Source organism: Arachis stenosperma, chromosome 2 (assembly GCF_014773155.1).
Source record: "Arachis stenosperma cultivar V10309 chromosome 2, arast.V10309.gnm1.PFL2, whole genome shotgun sequence".
NCBI classification, from domain to species: Eukaryota; Viridiplantae; Streptophyta; class Magnoliopsida; order Fabales; family Fabaceae; genus Arachis; species Arachis stenosperma.
In genome coordinates this window covers 69,476,424-69,493,220 of record NC_080378.1, presented here as the reverse complement: position 1 = coordinate 69,493,220, position 16,797 = coordinate 69,476,424, and the positions used below count along the sequence as shown (strand labels likewise).

Here is a 16,797-nt window from a genome sequence, read left to right as displayed (position 1 = left end):
TTGAAAACTTCCCAGGATCCTGTCTCTTTTGAGGTAATTTCTGCCTAGACAAGCCATCCAGTTCTTTGGTGAGCAAATGGGGTTCATCCTCCCAAGTCTCATTACCAAATAACTTGTCATTTAGCTTCATGATTGCTCCAAGGTATTTAGCAACTTGCTCTTCAGTGACATACTCATCCTCTTCAGAGGAAGAATACTCATCAGAGCTCATGAATGGCAGAAGTAAATCCAATGGAATCTCTATGGTCTCATTTTGAGCCTTAGATTCCCATGGTTCCTCATTAGGGAACTCATTGGAGGTCAGTGCACGCCCATTGAGGTCTTCCTCAGTGGCGTTCACTGCCTCTTCCTCCTCTCCAAATTTAGCCATGTTGATGGCCTTGCACTCTCCTTTTGGATTTTCTTCTGTATTGCTTGGAAGAGTACTAGGAGGGAGTTCAGTAATTTTCTTGCTCAGCTGTCCCACTTGTGCCTCCAAATTCCTAATGGAGGACCTTGTTTCAGTCATAAAACTTTGAGTGGTTTTGATTAGATCAGAGACCATGGTTGCTAAGTTAGAGTGGTTCTGCTTAGAATTCTCTGTCTGTTGTTGAGAAGAAGATGGAAAAGGCTTGCCATTGCTGAACCTGTTTCTTCCACCATTATTGTTGTTGAAACCTTGTTGAGGTCTCTGTTGATCCTTCCATGAGAGATTTGGATGATTTCTCCATGAAGAATTATAGGTGTTTCCATAGGGTTCTCCCACAATTCACCTCTTCCATTGAAGGGTTCTCAGGATCATAAGCTTCTTCTTCAGATGAAGCATCCTTAGTACTACTTGGTGCATTTTGCATTCCAGACAAACTTTGAGAGATCAAATTGACTTGTTGGGTCAATATTTTGTTCTGAGCCAGTATGGCATTCAGAGTATCAATCTCAAGAACTCCTTTCTTCTGATTTGTCCCATTGTTCACAGGATTCCTTTCAGAAGTGTACATAAATTGGTTATTTGCAACCATTTTAATTAGCTCTTGAGCTTCTGTAGGCGTCTTCTTCAGATGAAGAGATCCTCCAACAGAGCTATCCAAAGACATCTTGGACAGTTCAGACAGACCATCATAGAAAATACCTATGATGCTCCATTCAGAAAGCATGTCAGAGGGACACTTTCTGATTAATTGTTTGTATCTTTCCCAAGCTTCATAGAGGGATTCTCCATCCTTCTGTCTGAAGGTTTGGACTTCCACTCTAAGCTTACTCAATTTTTGAGGTGGAAAGAACTTTGCCAAGAAGGCATTGACTATCTTTTCCCAAGAGTTCAGGCTTTCTTTAAGTTGTGAGTCCAACCATATCCTTGCTCTGTCTCTTACAGCAAAAGGGAATAGCATAAGTCTGTAGACCTCAGGGTCAACCCCATTAGTCTTGACAGTGTCACAGATTTGCAAGAACTCAGCTAAAAACTGATGAGGATCTTCCAATGGAAGTCCATGGAACTTGCAATTCTGTTGCATTAGAGAAACTAATTGAGGCTTAAGCTCAAAGTTGTTTGCTCCAATGGCAGGGATAGAGATGCTTCTCCCATAGAAGTTGGGAGTAGGTGCAGTAAAGTCACCCAGCACCTTCCTTGCATTGTTGGCATTGTTGTTGTTTTCGGCTGCCATGGGTTCTTCTTCTTTGAAGAATTCTGTTAGGTCCTCTACAGAGAATTGTGCTTTAGCTTCTCTTAGCTTTCGCTTCAAGGTCCTTTCAGGTTCAGGGTCAGCTTCAACAAGAATGCCTTTGTCTTTGCTCCTGCTCATATGAAAGAGAAGAGGACAAGAAAATGTGGAATCCTCTATGTCACAGTATAGAGATTCCTTGAGGTATCAGAGGAACAGAAAAATAGAAGGAAGAGGTAGAAGAATTCGAACTTAGTGAGATAGAGTTCGAATTGTGCATTGAGGAGGAGTGTTACTCCATAAATAGAAGGATGTGAGAAGAGGGGAAGAAATTTTCGAAAATTAAGTAAAAGATTTTAAAAACATTTTGAAAAAGATTTTGAAGAAGATATGATTTGAAAAACTTTTTTGAAAAAGATGTGATTTAAAAGTTATGGTTTTAAAAAGATGTGATTGAGAAGATATGATTTGAAAAATAATTTAAAAAGATTTGATTTAAAAAAAATTAATGACTTGGCTAACAAGAAAAGATATGATTCAAACATTAAACATTTCTCAACAGAAAAGGCAACATACTTGAAATGTTGAATCAAATCATTAATTGATAGCAAGTATCTTTGAAAAAGGAAAGAAATTGATTTTGAAAAAGATTTGATTGAAAAGATCTGATTTGAAAAAGATTTGATTTTGAAAAACTTTGAAAACTTGAAAAAAATTTGCATTAAAAACAAAATCTTCCCTCTTGTGCCATCCTGGCGTTAAACGCCCAGAATGGTATCCATTCTGGCGTTTAACGCCCAAAATGCTACCTTTTTGGGCGTTAAACGCCCAGCCAGGTACCCTGGCTGGCGTTTAAATGCGAGTTTTTCCTTCTTCACTGGGCGTTTTGAACGCCCAGCTTTTTCTGTATAATTCCTCTGCTGCATGTACTGAATCTTAAGTTCCCTGTATTATTGACTTGAAAACAGAACCAAGATCAAATAAACAATGCATGCAAGACACCAAACTTAAAATGAGACACTGGACTCAAACAAGTAACATAAAATATTTTTTTGGTTTTTTATGATTTTGTAATTTTTTTGGATTTTTCGAAAATTAAGTGGAAAAGAAAATAAAGGTATCAAAATTCTTAATGAGAATTCCAGGAATCATGCAATGTTAGTCTAAAGCTTCAGTCTAAAGGAATTAGACATGGATAGCCAAGCTTCAGCAGGACATTGCATTCAAGAGCTAAATTGATGAGAATCAATTAGCTTTGGTGATGATAAGATCATCACCTTGAAACACTAGAATTCATTCTTAAGAACTCTGAAAAATACCTAATCTAAGCAACAAGATGAACCGTCAGTTGTCCATACTCGAAACAATCCCCGGCAACGGCGCCAAAAACTTGGTATGCGAAATTGTGATCACTTCTTTTTACAACTCAAATAATCCCTAGTAATGGCCCCAAAGACTTAGTGCTCAATACCATGGCATAAACACAACTTCGCACAACTAACCAGCAAGTGCACTGGGTTGTCCAAGTAATAAACCTTACGCGAGTAAGGGTCGATCCCACGGAGATTGTTGGTATGAAGCAAGTTATGGTCACCTTGTAAATCTCAGTCAGGCAGACTCAAATGGTTATGGATGATATATGAATAAAACATAAAGATAAAGATAGAGATACTTATGCAATTCATTGGTAAGAACTTCAGATAAGCGAATGGAGATGCTTTGTCCCTTCCGTCTCTCTGCTTTCCTACTGTCTTCATCCAATCCTTCTTACTCCTTTCCATGGCAAGCTGTATACAAGGGTTTCACCGTTGTCAGTGGCTACCTCCCATCCTCTCAGTGGAAATGTTCAACGCACCCTGTCACGGCACGGCTATCCAGCTGTCGGTTCTCGATCATGTCGGAATAGAATCCAGTGATTCTTTTGCGTCTGTCACTAACGCCCCACAATCGCGAGTTTGAAGCTCGTCACAGTCATTCAATCATTGAATCCTACTCAGAATACCACAGATAAGGTTTAGACCTTCCGGATTCTCTTGAATGCCGCCATCAATTCTAGCTTATACCACGAAGATTCCGGTTAAAGAACCCAAGAGATAAACATTAGAGCCTTGTTTGCTTGTAGAACAGAAGTGGTTGTCAGTCACTGGTTCATAAGTGAGAATGATGATGAGTGTCACATAATCATCACATTCATCAAGTTCTTGAGTGCGAATGAATATCTTGGAATAAGAACAAGCTGAATTGAATAGAAGAACAATAGTAATTGCATTAATACTCGAGGTACAGCAGAGCTCCACACCTTAATCTATGGTGTGTAGAAACTCCACCGTTGAAAATACATAAGAACAAGGTCTAGGCATGGCCGTGAGGCCAGCCCCATGATCTAAGATAGCATAAGACTAAAGATAGCTTAAGAATTACAAAGATGAGTAAATGACATAAAAGTCCACTTCCGGGCCCACTTGGTGTGTGCTTGGGCTGAGCATTGAAGCTTTTTCGTGTAGAGACTCTTCTTGGAGTTAAACGCCAGCTTTTGTGCCAGTTTGGGCGTTTAACTCCCACTTTGGTGCCAGTTCCGGCGTTTAACGCTAGGAATTCTGAAGGTGACTTTGAACGCCGGTTTGGGCCATCAAATCTTGGGCAAAGTATGAACTATCATATATTGCTGGAAAGCCCAGGATGTCTACTTTCCAACGCCATTAAGAGCGCGCCAATTGGGCTTCTGTAGCTCCAGAAAATTCACTTCGAGTGCAGGGAGGTCAGAATCCAACAGCATCTGCAATCCTTTTCAGTCTCTGAATCAGATTTTTGCTCAGGTCCCTCAATTTCAGCCAGAAAATACCTGAATCACAGAAAAACACACAAACTCATAGTAAAGTCCAAAAAAGTGAATTTTAATTAAAAACTAATAAAAATATACTAAAAACTAACTAAATCCTACTAGAAACATACTAAAAACAATGCCAAAAAGCGTACAAATTATCCGCTCATCAAGCTGCCTCTTTAGTACTGTTGGATGCATTTTGCCATCCATTCAGACTTTGAGAGATCATGTTGACTTGCTGAGTCAACACTTTGTTCTGAGCCAATATGGCATTCAGAGCATCAATTTCAAGAACTCCCTTCCTTTGAGGCGTCCCACTATTCACGAAATTCCTCTCAGAAGTGTACATGAATTGGTTATTTGCAACCATGTCAATAAGTTCTTGAGCTTCTGCAGGCGTTTTCTTTAGGTGAATGGATCAACCTGCAGAATGGTCCAATGACATCTTGGAAAACTCAGATAGACCATAATAGAATATATCTAATATGGTCCATTCTGAAAATATGTCAGAAGGACACTTTTTGGTCATCTGCTTGTATCTTTCCCAAGCTTCATAGAGGGATTCACCATCTTTTTGTTTGAAGGTCTGAACATCCACTCTAAGCTTGCTCAGCTTTTGAGGAGGAAAAAATTTATCCAAGAAGGCCGTGACCAGCTTATCCCAGGAGTCCAGGCTATCTTTAGGTTGTGAGTCCAACCATGTTCTAGCTCTGTCTCTTACAGCAAAAGGGAAAAGCATGAGCCTGTAGACTTCAGGATCCACTCCATTCGTCTTTATAGTCTCACAAATCTGCAAGAACTCAGTTAAAAACTGGTAAGGATCTTCATATGGAAGTCTATGAAACTTGCAGTTCTGTTGCATTAGAGCAATTAATTGAGGTTTCAGCTCAAAATTGTTTGCTCCAATGGCCGGAATGGAGATGCTTTTTCCATCAAATTTGGAAGTTGGTTTAGTGAAATCACCAAGCATCCTCCTTGCATTATTGTTGTTAGGTTCGGCTGCCATCTCCTTTTCTTGTTCGAAAATTTCAGAAAGGTTGTCTCTGGATTGTTGTAATTTAGCTTCTCTTAATTTTCTCTTCAGAGTCCTTTCAGGTTTAGGATCAGCTTCAACAAGAATGCCTTTTTCCTTGTTCCTGCTCATATAGGGAAGAAGAGAACAAGAAAAGAAAGAGGAATCCTCTATGTCACAGTATAGAGATTCATTTATGTTAGTAGAAGAAGAAAGGGAACAGGAGTGAAGAAGAATGAATAGGTAGGGGCAGTGATTTGAGATGAAGAGAGGTAAAGAGAAGTGTTAGTAAATAAATAAATAAATAGAAGAAGGGGAGAGGGAGGAAATTTCGAAAATAAATTTAAAAAGAAGTTAAATGATTTTCGAAAATAAAAGATAAGATAGAATTAAAATAAAAACATTTAATTAATTAAAAAGAATTTTTGAAAAAGGGATGAGATATTTTCGAAAATTAGAGAGGGAAAAGTAGTTAGGTAGTTTTGAAAAAGATAAGAAACAAACAAAAAGTCAAATAGTTAGTTGAAAAATCAAATTTGAAAAGATAAGAAGATAAGAAGTTAGATAAGATATTTTTAAATCAAATTTTTGAAAAAGATAGAATTTAAAAAAAAAGATAAGATAAAAAGATAAGATAAGATAGATTTAATTTTTAAAATTTAAAATTAATTACTTGACTAACAAGAAATTAAAAGATAAGATTCTAAAATTTAAAGGTTGAACCTTTCTTAACAAGAAAGTAATAAACTTCAAATTTTTGAATCAATCATATTAATTGTTAGCATAATTTTCAAAAATTTGAAATAAAAGTAAGAAAAATATTTTTGAAAAATAATTTTCAAAATTTTCGAAATTAAAAAGATAAAAATGAAAAAGATTTAATTTTTTTGAAAAAAAAAGTTTTGAAAGGATAGGATTTTTTAAATTGAAAATTTGACTTGACTTGTAAGAAACAACTAATTTTTAAAAATTTTTGACCAAGTCAACACAAAATTTCAAAAATTTAGAGGGAAATAAGGAAAAGATATTTTTTTATTTTTGAATTTTTAATGAGGAGAGAGAAAAATACAAAAGTGACCCAAAACATGAAAATTTTGGATCAAAACACAAAATGCATGCAAGAACACTATGAATGTCAAGATGAACGCCAAGAACACTTTGAAGATCATGATGAACATCAAGAATATATTTTTGAAAAATTTTTTTAATGCAAAGAAAACATGCAAGACACCAAACTTAGAATTCTTTAATGCATGGACACTATGAATGCAAGAATGCATATGAAAAACAATAAAAGACACAAAACAAGAAATCATCAAGATCAAACAAGAAGACTTACCAAGAACAACTTGAAGATCATGAAGAACATTATGAATGCATGGAATTTTCGAAAATAATGCATAAATTTTAAGAACATGCAATTGACACCAAACTTAAAAATTGACTCAAGACTCAAACAAGAAACACAAAATATTTTTGGTTTTTATGATTTTCTAATTTTTTTGTATTTTCTTTTATTTTTTTTTCGAAAATAATAAATTTGGAAAAATGAAAACAAAGAAAAATTTTGAAAAATTTTTGAAATCTTTTTTGAAAAGAAAATTACCTAATCTGAGCAACAAGATGAACCGTCAGTTGTCCATACTCGAACAATCCCCGGCAACGGCGCCAAAAACTTGGTGAGCGAAATTGTTACTCATGCTTAAATTGTTGTTCGAAATTGATTGTCCCTGGTGATGGCGCCAAAACCTGGTGCGCAATACCATGGTCCAAACATAACTTCACAACTTCGCATAACTAACCAGCAAGTGTACTTGGTCGTCCAAGTAATAAACCTTACGTGAGTAAGGGTCGATCCCACAGAGATTGTTGGTATGAAGCAAGCTATGGTCATCTTGTAAATCCAGTCAGGCAGATTCAAATATGATTGGATTAGATATTCAAAAGATAAATAAAATAGACAGGAAATAAAGATAAAGTTACTCATGTAATTCAATGGTGGGAATTTCGGATAGGTGCATGGAGGTGCTGTGTTCCTTCTGAATCTTTGCTTTCCTGCTGCTTTCATCCAATCCTTTTTAATCCTTTCCATGGCAAGCTGTATGTAGGGCATCACTGTTGTCAATGGCTACATCCCATCCTCTCAGTGAAAATGGTCCAAATGCTCTGCCACAGCACGGCTAATCATCTGTCGGTTCTCAATCAGGTTGGAGTAGAATCCAATGATTCTTTTGCGTCTGTCACTAACGCCCAGCCTTCAGGAGTTTGAAGCTCGTCACAGTCATTCAATCCCGGAATCCTACTCGGAATACCACAGACAAGGTTAGACTTTCCGGATTCCCATGAATGCCGCCATCAATTCTAGTTTATACCACGAAGATTCTGATTAAGGAATCCAAGAGATATGCGCCCGGCCTAAGGTAGAACGAAAGTGGTTGTCAGTCACGCGCGTTCATAGGTGAGAATGATGATGAGTGTCACGGATCATCACATTCATCAAGTTGAACTGCAACGAATATCTTAGAATAGGAATAAATCGAATTGGATGGAAAATAATAATAATTGCATTGAAACTTGAGGTACAGCAGAGCTCCACACCCTTAATCTATGGTGTGTAGAAACTCCACCGTTGAAAATACATAAGTGAAAGGTCCAGGCATGGCAGAATGGCCAGCCCCCATAACGTGATCAATAGTCTCCTTAGATGAATAATAAAATAAAACTGAGACCAAAGATGTCTAATACAATAGTAAATTATCCTATTTATACTAGACTAGCTACTAGGGTTTACAGGAGTAAGTAATTGATGTATAAATCCACTTTCGGGGCCCACTTGGTGTATGTTTGGGCTGAGCTTGATCTATCCACGAGCTGAGACTTCTCTTGGAGTTGAACGCCAAGTTGTAACGTGTTTTGGATGTTCAACTCCGGTTCGTGACGTGTTTCTGGCGTTTGACTCCAGATAGCAACATGGAACTGGCGTTGAGCGCCAGTTTACGTCGTCAAATCACGAATAAAGTATAGACTATTATATATTGCTGGAAAGCTCTGGATGTCTACTTTCCAACACCATTGAAAGCGCGCCATTTGGAGTTCTGTAGCTCCGGAAAATCTATTTCGAGTGCAGGGAGGTCAGATTCCAACAGCATCAGCAATCCTTTGTCAGCCTTCTATCAGAGTTTTGCTCAGGTCCCTCAATTTCAGCCAGAAAATACCTGAAATCACAGAAAAATACACAAACTCATAGTAAAGTCCGGAAATATGAATTTAGCATAAAAACTAATGAAAACCTCCCTAAAAGTAACTAGATTATATTAAAAACTACGTAAAAACAATGCCAAAAAGCGTATAAATTATCCGCTCATCAATAATTCATCAAATACTTGAAGTACATAAATAAGCATAAACTTGCAATTAATGAAATTGTAATTCTAAAATTACCAAATTTACAATAAACATAAAATTAACATCAAGACAATACCCAAAAAATTTAATCCATTAAACTTAAATAAAAGTTTCAAACATAAAGCATTCATAATATTAATTGAAATAACGTGAAAAAAATTGCAAACCATAAAAAGAATGAAGAAGATGAACACTAGAAAGTTTAAAATCTTGAATTGTTGAAGATATATCAATTGAAAATTAACCTGAACTAGACTAAAAATTTAAATCTAACCCCAATTCTAGAGAGAGAAGAGATCTTCTCTTTCTAAATTACTAACTCTTCCTATCAAAGCCTCTTTGATTTTTTTCCTTGTATCCTTGAAACTTTGATGCATTGGAAGCATTTTTGGGATCCAAAATGTAAGTCACGTGCTTTATTATAGACATATGTGAATACATATACGTGCGACTTATTTTTTTTGTCCAATATAGACATATGCGTACTATTTTGAAGTACTGGATGTTAGCTTTTTGATGCTGCTAAAATTGTCCCATTTAGACCTCTAAAACTCAAACTATATCAAATTAATGCGAAGAGACTAGTATTGACAACATCTAAAATATTCTTACCACTAATCGTTGGTTGTGAATTACAACTACAATTATTGAGAACTGAAAAAAGTGTTCAACATAAAAAGTTATAAAGCTGGAGTTTTGAACACAAACAACTCTAGATTTGCTCCAATTCGATCAGTATAGCTCTTTGTGATGCCTTTTTTCATAAATATATCTTGTATTTCAACACAAAAAATTAAACAAAATGTGTCATGCACACCAATTGGATATTAAACCAATTTTACTCAAAATAAAGACAAAATTCATTTAAATTATTAATTATCATGATTGGAGAAAAAAATTCAAATGCAACTAAAAATTACATAAAAAGTAGACAAAACTCTATTTAAATCCAAGTAAATGTATACATTTTCTACTTAATAAAATGACTTCTATTAACCTGTCATTGCCTATTACTACCATTGTGGGTTTTGAACAAAAATATGTGTGTAAGAGAAGGAGAAATGAAGGGAAGCAACCCCTAGGTGTGAATATGAGGATGCAAAAATAATATATGCAAGAAGAATTATAAGAAAAAGAGATTAGATCAACACAAGAGAACTGAAATAAATAAAGAGGAAACAAAAGAATGGAAGAGTAATCCTACTCTACTTTTTTCAATTTTTTAAGGACAAATTTTGTAAGTAAACCTGTAAAGGTATAGGGGGTATTTAGGACAATTTGAAAAATTAGATATAATTGTTTCTGGTTCAAGATTAATAATATTCAGTTGAGGTGTATAAATACTCATTTATATAAACTGAAAGCTTTATTCCAATATCAATCTCAGTTTTTTTTTCTGGATTCTTCTTGCTTTCTCTCTGCCATCATTCTCATATGGCATCAAAAGAACACCATGATATATGTCCGAAGTAGTAGACAATGCTACACTTAAGGTGCAAACCACCAGTCCTACCACTACTTCAGCTAAACCATTCATTATTCTACTCAAATCTGTGAAGAAACATTGATCAACCTCTGAATATCTTCTTTAGATATAGAAAATTGTTGACTCTTCGGTAGATAGATAGTCTCAATGCTAATTATGAGTGTTTCATCATTTTTGTGACTACAAAAGAACTACCATATGTTATTCTTGATCTTGAGGCACTTTTTATTGCCTAAGAAGACATAAGTGAACACTTTCACAAACTAGATTCCAATATGGTTCACGTAAATGTCACTCAAATCTCTTCATCAAATATCAAGTATGATAGAAGATCTTGTGATGTTCTTACCTGAGGCCCCTTTGGGTATAGAGGTTATGAAGGCAGGACCACACGTAGTGACAGAGGTTCTTGACCTCCACAAATCGCCCTTAATGTCAAATGTATGGATTATTAGGACATGTAGTAAGCTACTATTTCTTCTGATTCGATTAAACTTTTCTATATTCTCAACAACATACTCTTTTTTTTATCAATGCATAATGCATTTTCACCACCATCCTTTCACAATTTAAAAGCACTCGTAGCCACACCCTCCTCAGTTTTCGGTCCTTCATGGTGTGCGGATTCCAGAGCTACGCATCATTGTACCCCTGATGTCTTCAACCTTTATCAATATTAGGAATATTACGGTCAAGAACTGATTTATATGGGTAATGTCTCAGGTATGTTAATCAAGCATACATAAAATTCTATTTGCATCACACCCCACTTTTAAATCTTTCAATTTTTTGTATTAAAGTGTTGTTCATTTGGTGTGTCTCGAAAATATTTTGTTCATCCAACATTCTGTATTGTAAATAAATTATTTCTCAATGTTCTTTACCTGTTAATAATGAAACTTTCTCTAATCCTTTTGTCAATTATGTTGTATGGAAAAATCACATTAGCAACCTTTTTCACTTTTTTCAACAAGTTATAGTTCTCTTCTTGGATTAATTTGTCCCATATGTATAGGGACCAGCCACATTCCTTCATATAATGGTTCTAGATATTATGTTTTTTTTTTATTGAAGTGTATTTTAGGCAACTACCATTTATATTTTAAGCATCAAATCACAAGTGTTCATTGTTTTTAAACAATATATATGGAGAAACAACTTAGATGTTTTAGTGAAGCACTACAAATAGATAATGGCTTTGAATATTTATCTCGAGCCTTTAAAGATTTCTTGGTTCAAAAAGTTATCACTTATCACCTTTCTTATCTTACACTCCTTAGCAAAATGGATTAGCTAAGAGAAAGCACATACATATAGAAACTGGCCTAGCTCTTCTGGCGACTACCTCATTTTCCTTCTCTACTACTGTATGTTTGAGAAATCATGACTTCTCTTTTTACTGCCCACAAATTCCCATTTGAAGTGTTATTTGGTGCTATTCTTGGATTTGATTTTCTTAGAATCTTTAGTTGTTTAAGTTTTCCTCATTTGAGACCTTATAATAAACATAAGTTAGAGTATAAGTCTTAGTCTTGCAGGATATGTTATGAATTAGAAAGGTTTAAGTGTCTTAGTAAAAGTGGTAAACTTATCATTTCTAGAGATGTAGTTTTTAAAAAAAAAATCAATTTTCTACACCCTTATTCTTTTATAAAGACTCTAATCCTTCTGAATTAAGTGCAAAGTCTTTTTTAGATGTCTTACCTATAATTTCAGCTCTTCCTGCTTCTTTTTTTTAAGTGCTTGTTTGGACGTCATTATTTTGATAAAAAAGATCCTTTTTCAATAAAAAAGATCTTTATTTATTTTTTAGTGTATTTGGCAAATTTTTAGTAGTAAAAGTAAAAGTACTAAAAAAATAAAAAATATATTTTTTCTATAATAAATAAACAAAAAAGTACTTTATATTATTATACCCAAACATAATTGATAAATAAAAAGATCTTTTTGCATGAAATACCCAAACATAAAATTACTTTTATTTTTCTATAAGATTTAAAAAAAAAGATAGAGTAAACTACCATTTCTACCCACAAAAGTTGAAAACGCTGACATATCTACCCATAGAAAAAGGAAATTACCATTTGTACCCATGAAATATGGGTTCCACATAACAAAATTATCCAAATACTAAAAAATTACTTAAAATTCCTAAATTACCCTTATCTTCACCATTACTTTTCTAATTTCCAATCCCACCACCACCCCCTCTACCCTCTTCACCCAGCCACCACCCCTTTTCCCTTTCTAATCTCAAATTCCACCACCGCCCCCTTCACCCTCTTCACCCAGCCACCACCCTCTTTCCCTCTTCACCCAGCCACCACCCTCTTTCCCTTTCTAATCTCAAATTCCACCACCACCCCCTTCACCCAGCCACCTTTCTAACTCTAACCCTCTTCACCCAGCCACCACCCCCTTTTCCTTTCTAATATCAAATTTCACCACCACCCCATTCACCCAGCCACCTTTCTAACCCTAACCCTCTTCACCCAGCCACCACCTCCTTTTTCTCCAAAACTCACACACAGAGACATTACACACACCCCCACCCGAGGAAGAAGAAGAGAAGAGAAGGGGGAGGGAGACCGCACTGGCAATGTGGGGACTTGTCGCCGCTATCGCATCATCGTCGCCGTTGTTGAGGGGGCCCGAAGAGGAGGAAGAACACTTCGTCTTCTCCTTCTCTTGGCATCACTACTCTCTTCTCCTCCTAGCGATGCGTCTTCATCATCTCCTCCCAGTGTCGCTAAAATCAAATTCGTGTTATGTGTTATTTGCAATGAAAATATGGTGATCTGAAATCTGAAAAATTGTTAATTTTTTGGGAAGGTTCTTAAAAATTAGGGTTTTATTTTGAATCTGTGCATGTTTTATTCTTCAATTTGATTTGAGTTTGTTCTTTTTTGTGATTTTGAAGAGGACAGTGGTTGGGTTATGTTGATGTTCAAGAGGTGAGAGAGAAAAAGTGAGTAAGTGAGTGATAGAGAGAGAGACAGTAGGAAGGAAGAAAATGCTACAATAATGGTGGTTTAGGTGCTGCAGATAGTGAGTGAGGGTGGGTGCCTGAGAGAAAAAAGGGGGTAATTTGGGGATTTTACGTACATATTTAGGGTTTGGATAATTTTGCTTGCGAAAGTCAATCTTTATGGGTACAAATGGTAATTTTTTTTTTCTATGGGTAGATATGTCAGCGTTTTCAACTTTTGTGAGTAAAAATGATAGTTTACTCAAAAAGATAACTTGAAAAAAAAATCTTTTCTTAGAAGCTCACCCAAACAAGCCCTAAGTCTATTCCTACTTTAAGTACTAGCGTATCCTTTTCAGCTATTACTTCAGCAAATGAGACTCCATAATCTTCTGATCAGCTACTACTAGCTCAATTCCAATTCCGAGTAATGCAACTAATTCTTCTGGCAGGTGATCACGTTACTCCAACTCCTAGAACAAGTTCAGGTAATAATCATCCAATGCTACCTAGGTAAACAATGGGTAAAGCTAAGTCTAAGGTCTTTTAGGTAAATTTTTCTTCTTATTTAATTGCATTAGTGTTAATTCCTAAATCAGTAAAATTAGCTTTATAATTTCCTTCTTGGAAAGAAGCTATGCTCACTGGATATAGAGCCATGGTATATCACAAAACATTATCTTTACTTGAATTATCTTCGAAGGAAAAAGTGATTAGTTGTAAATGTGTTTTTTTTAGAATTTTAAATGGCGGGTTATTAGAGATAAAGTTAGGCTTATTTCAAGGGGATTCACTCATACTGCGGGTTAATTGTTACTATTGCTTTGTCCAAAGATTGAAATGTGAAATAATATAATTTTCATAATGCTTTTTTGAATTGAACGATGCTTGAAAAATGTTTGTATATCTCAACCACCCAAATTTGAACACACTAATCCACATTTAGTTTACAAATTGAATATAACAATTATAATGGCCTGAACAGGCACTTAGGGCCTAATATCATACTATTATCGTTGCTTTAAATAGTTTTGGTTTCAAATGCACAAAATCTTATTCATCTTTATTTACTACCAGCTCAGTTATTTATAATTCTTATTTGTGTTTGTGACATGTTAGTAACCGAAAACAATGAAAAAGAAATTCAGTTTATTCTTCATCAGTTGCACTCTACATTTCTACATAAGGAATTGGGTTATTTAAATTTCTTTTTCGAAATAGAGGTTATTAAGCATTCAGGATCACTCATATCACTTAATTAAGCAAAATAGATAATATTGAAAGCTGGCACGAATGACTGGACCTATGATCGTATCCATGGTTAGTTTAACGATTATTGCAGCTAAATTCAGTGACCCCTTTGAGGATCCCACCTTATTTCGTTCAACTGTGGGGGGTTGCGATAGGCTACTATCACTAGACCTGATATTGCATTTTCGGCAAACAAAATTAGTTTCTATATGTCTAAGCCATGTTAAGAAGAACATTGGATTGGAATTAAATGAATATTAAGATATTTAGTCGGAACTGAAAATAGCACTCTTAAATTTCATAAATTTATCATTTTGCATAGCTCTATATTTTCATATTCTGATTCAGATGACTGGAAGTCCATCTCTAGCTATTGTGTGTACTATGGACCCAATCTCGTTTCATGAAACTGCAACAACCAAGCATCAGTAAGTTGCAGCTCCATAGAGGCAAAATTTAGAGCTTTAGCAGCAATTTTCTCGCAGCTCATATGGGTACAAAATCTCTGTTTTATTTTGAGTGAACTACCACTCTCTGTTTAATTTTCTCGCAGCTCATAAAAGAAAACGCAATTCCCGACAAAAAGAAGAGCCATTTCGGTCCATATCCTTCTTCTTTGTAAGACAACGCGATCGTTCTGAGTTTTGTCGTCAAACACTAACGAAAGTTGCTGATGTGGCACGTCAAGCTAGTGAGGTAGACATTAAGTACCCATGTGGCTCACATGCAGTTGATGGTTAGAAAAAGATAAGGATCGATTTGTCCTTAAACTTAAATTGGTTAGAAGCCTATTTGTAACTATTCATGCAAATAAAACGACGTTTTAACATCAAATTGGTCAAAATTTTATTTGTCAATAACCTATTTGTCCTAAAAAAATTTCAATACAATATTTTTTAGATTAATTTTTTATTCATTATATTAATATATTTTTTAAATAAATTCTTGAATATATGCTATAATAAGTATAAATTAATTAATAAATTATTCAAATTTAAAAATATTATTTATTATAAACTAAGTGAATAATTACCCATAAAATTTTTAAATATAAATAACAAAAATTAAAATTCAGTTAATAAATTAGTAATAATAATCCTGTGATGTGTTATTAGTTTTATGATATAGATAATTTAAGCAATAAAATAAAAATTAATAAACACATTATTTGAAATATGTGTCATATATAACAACAACAACAACAACATTTTTGTCAGGCTCTGATATGCACAAAATATTTTTGAATAATGACAAACTTAACTTGTCATCTCTTTAAACAAAATTAATAATTACATTTGATATCTTTGTATTAAAATACACTAGCAACCGTCTATTAATATTAAATAAAATAAAACATATATATTTTTGGTGACCAAATAAAGTATATATATACAAAAGAAACCGTTGATAAACTCAAAATATCAATAATATTACAAAGTTAGAGATTAATGAAATTTAGCAATATAAAGAATAATATAGATTAATTAAATTTTTTTGTATATTGAATTCAAGAATGTTATAATAATTAAGGAGTGATGTAACATTCTTATTATCATAATATCACACTTCTGTCTACGCTACTCTGATAGCGAGGACATTACGATGATTTTTATATACTTAATAATAATAGAGTAAATTATCGTTTTTGTCCCCAATGTTTGGGGTAAGTCTCAAAGTTGTCCCTAACGTTTGAATCGTCCTATTTAAGTCCCTAATGTTTCAAAATTGACTCAATATTGTCCTGCCGTTAGAAATCTGTTAACGGAATTGATGGCAGGACAAAATTGAGACGATTTTAAAATGTTAGGGACTTAAATAAGACGAAAATGTTGGGGACAAAAACGATACATAGAAATAAATTTTAATTTTATCCTTTACTAATATAAATCTTTTCCCGTACATAGTTATTCAATTATTTTTTAATTATATTTAAAAAAAATTAGACTTAATAAAATTACTTTGGTTCTAAATAAATTTATTTTTTTATAATTTTACTCTTAAAGATTTTTACTCATTACGAAATATTTGTAAAATGACTAGAATCACATTACTTTATTGGATATGTATCATTTTTTTCCAACAAGTTTATATACTAGTCATTTTACAAATATTTTATGATGAGTAAAAATTTTTAAGTGTAAAATTATAAAAAAATAAATTTATTTAGAATAAAATTAATGTGATTAAGTGTAATTTACTTAGATGTGATTAAAA

General features: G+C 34.2%; 2 non-coding genes across 2 annotated transcripts; both read left to right on the top strand.

The window, feature by feature from the left end:
• The first annotated feature begins 1,127 nt into the window (after window positions 1–1,127).
• On the top strand, window positions 1,128–1,235 carry LOC130964524 (small nucleolar RNA R71). Its single transcript, XR_009080614.1, has one exon. It is a non-coding gene; the product is annotated as a small nucleolar RNA R71 (small nucleolar RNA).
• A 3,729-nt stretch (window positions 1,236–4,964) lies between these two features.
• LOC130963809 (small nucleolar RNA R71) lies at window positions 4,965–5,068 on the top strand. Its single transcript, XR_009079929.1, has one exon. It is a non-coding gene; the product is annotated as a small nucleolar RNA R71 (small nucleolar RNA).
• The last annotated feature ends 11,729 nt before the right edge of the window (window positions 5,069–16,797 follow it).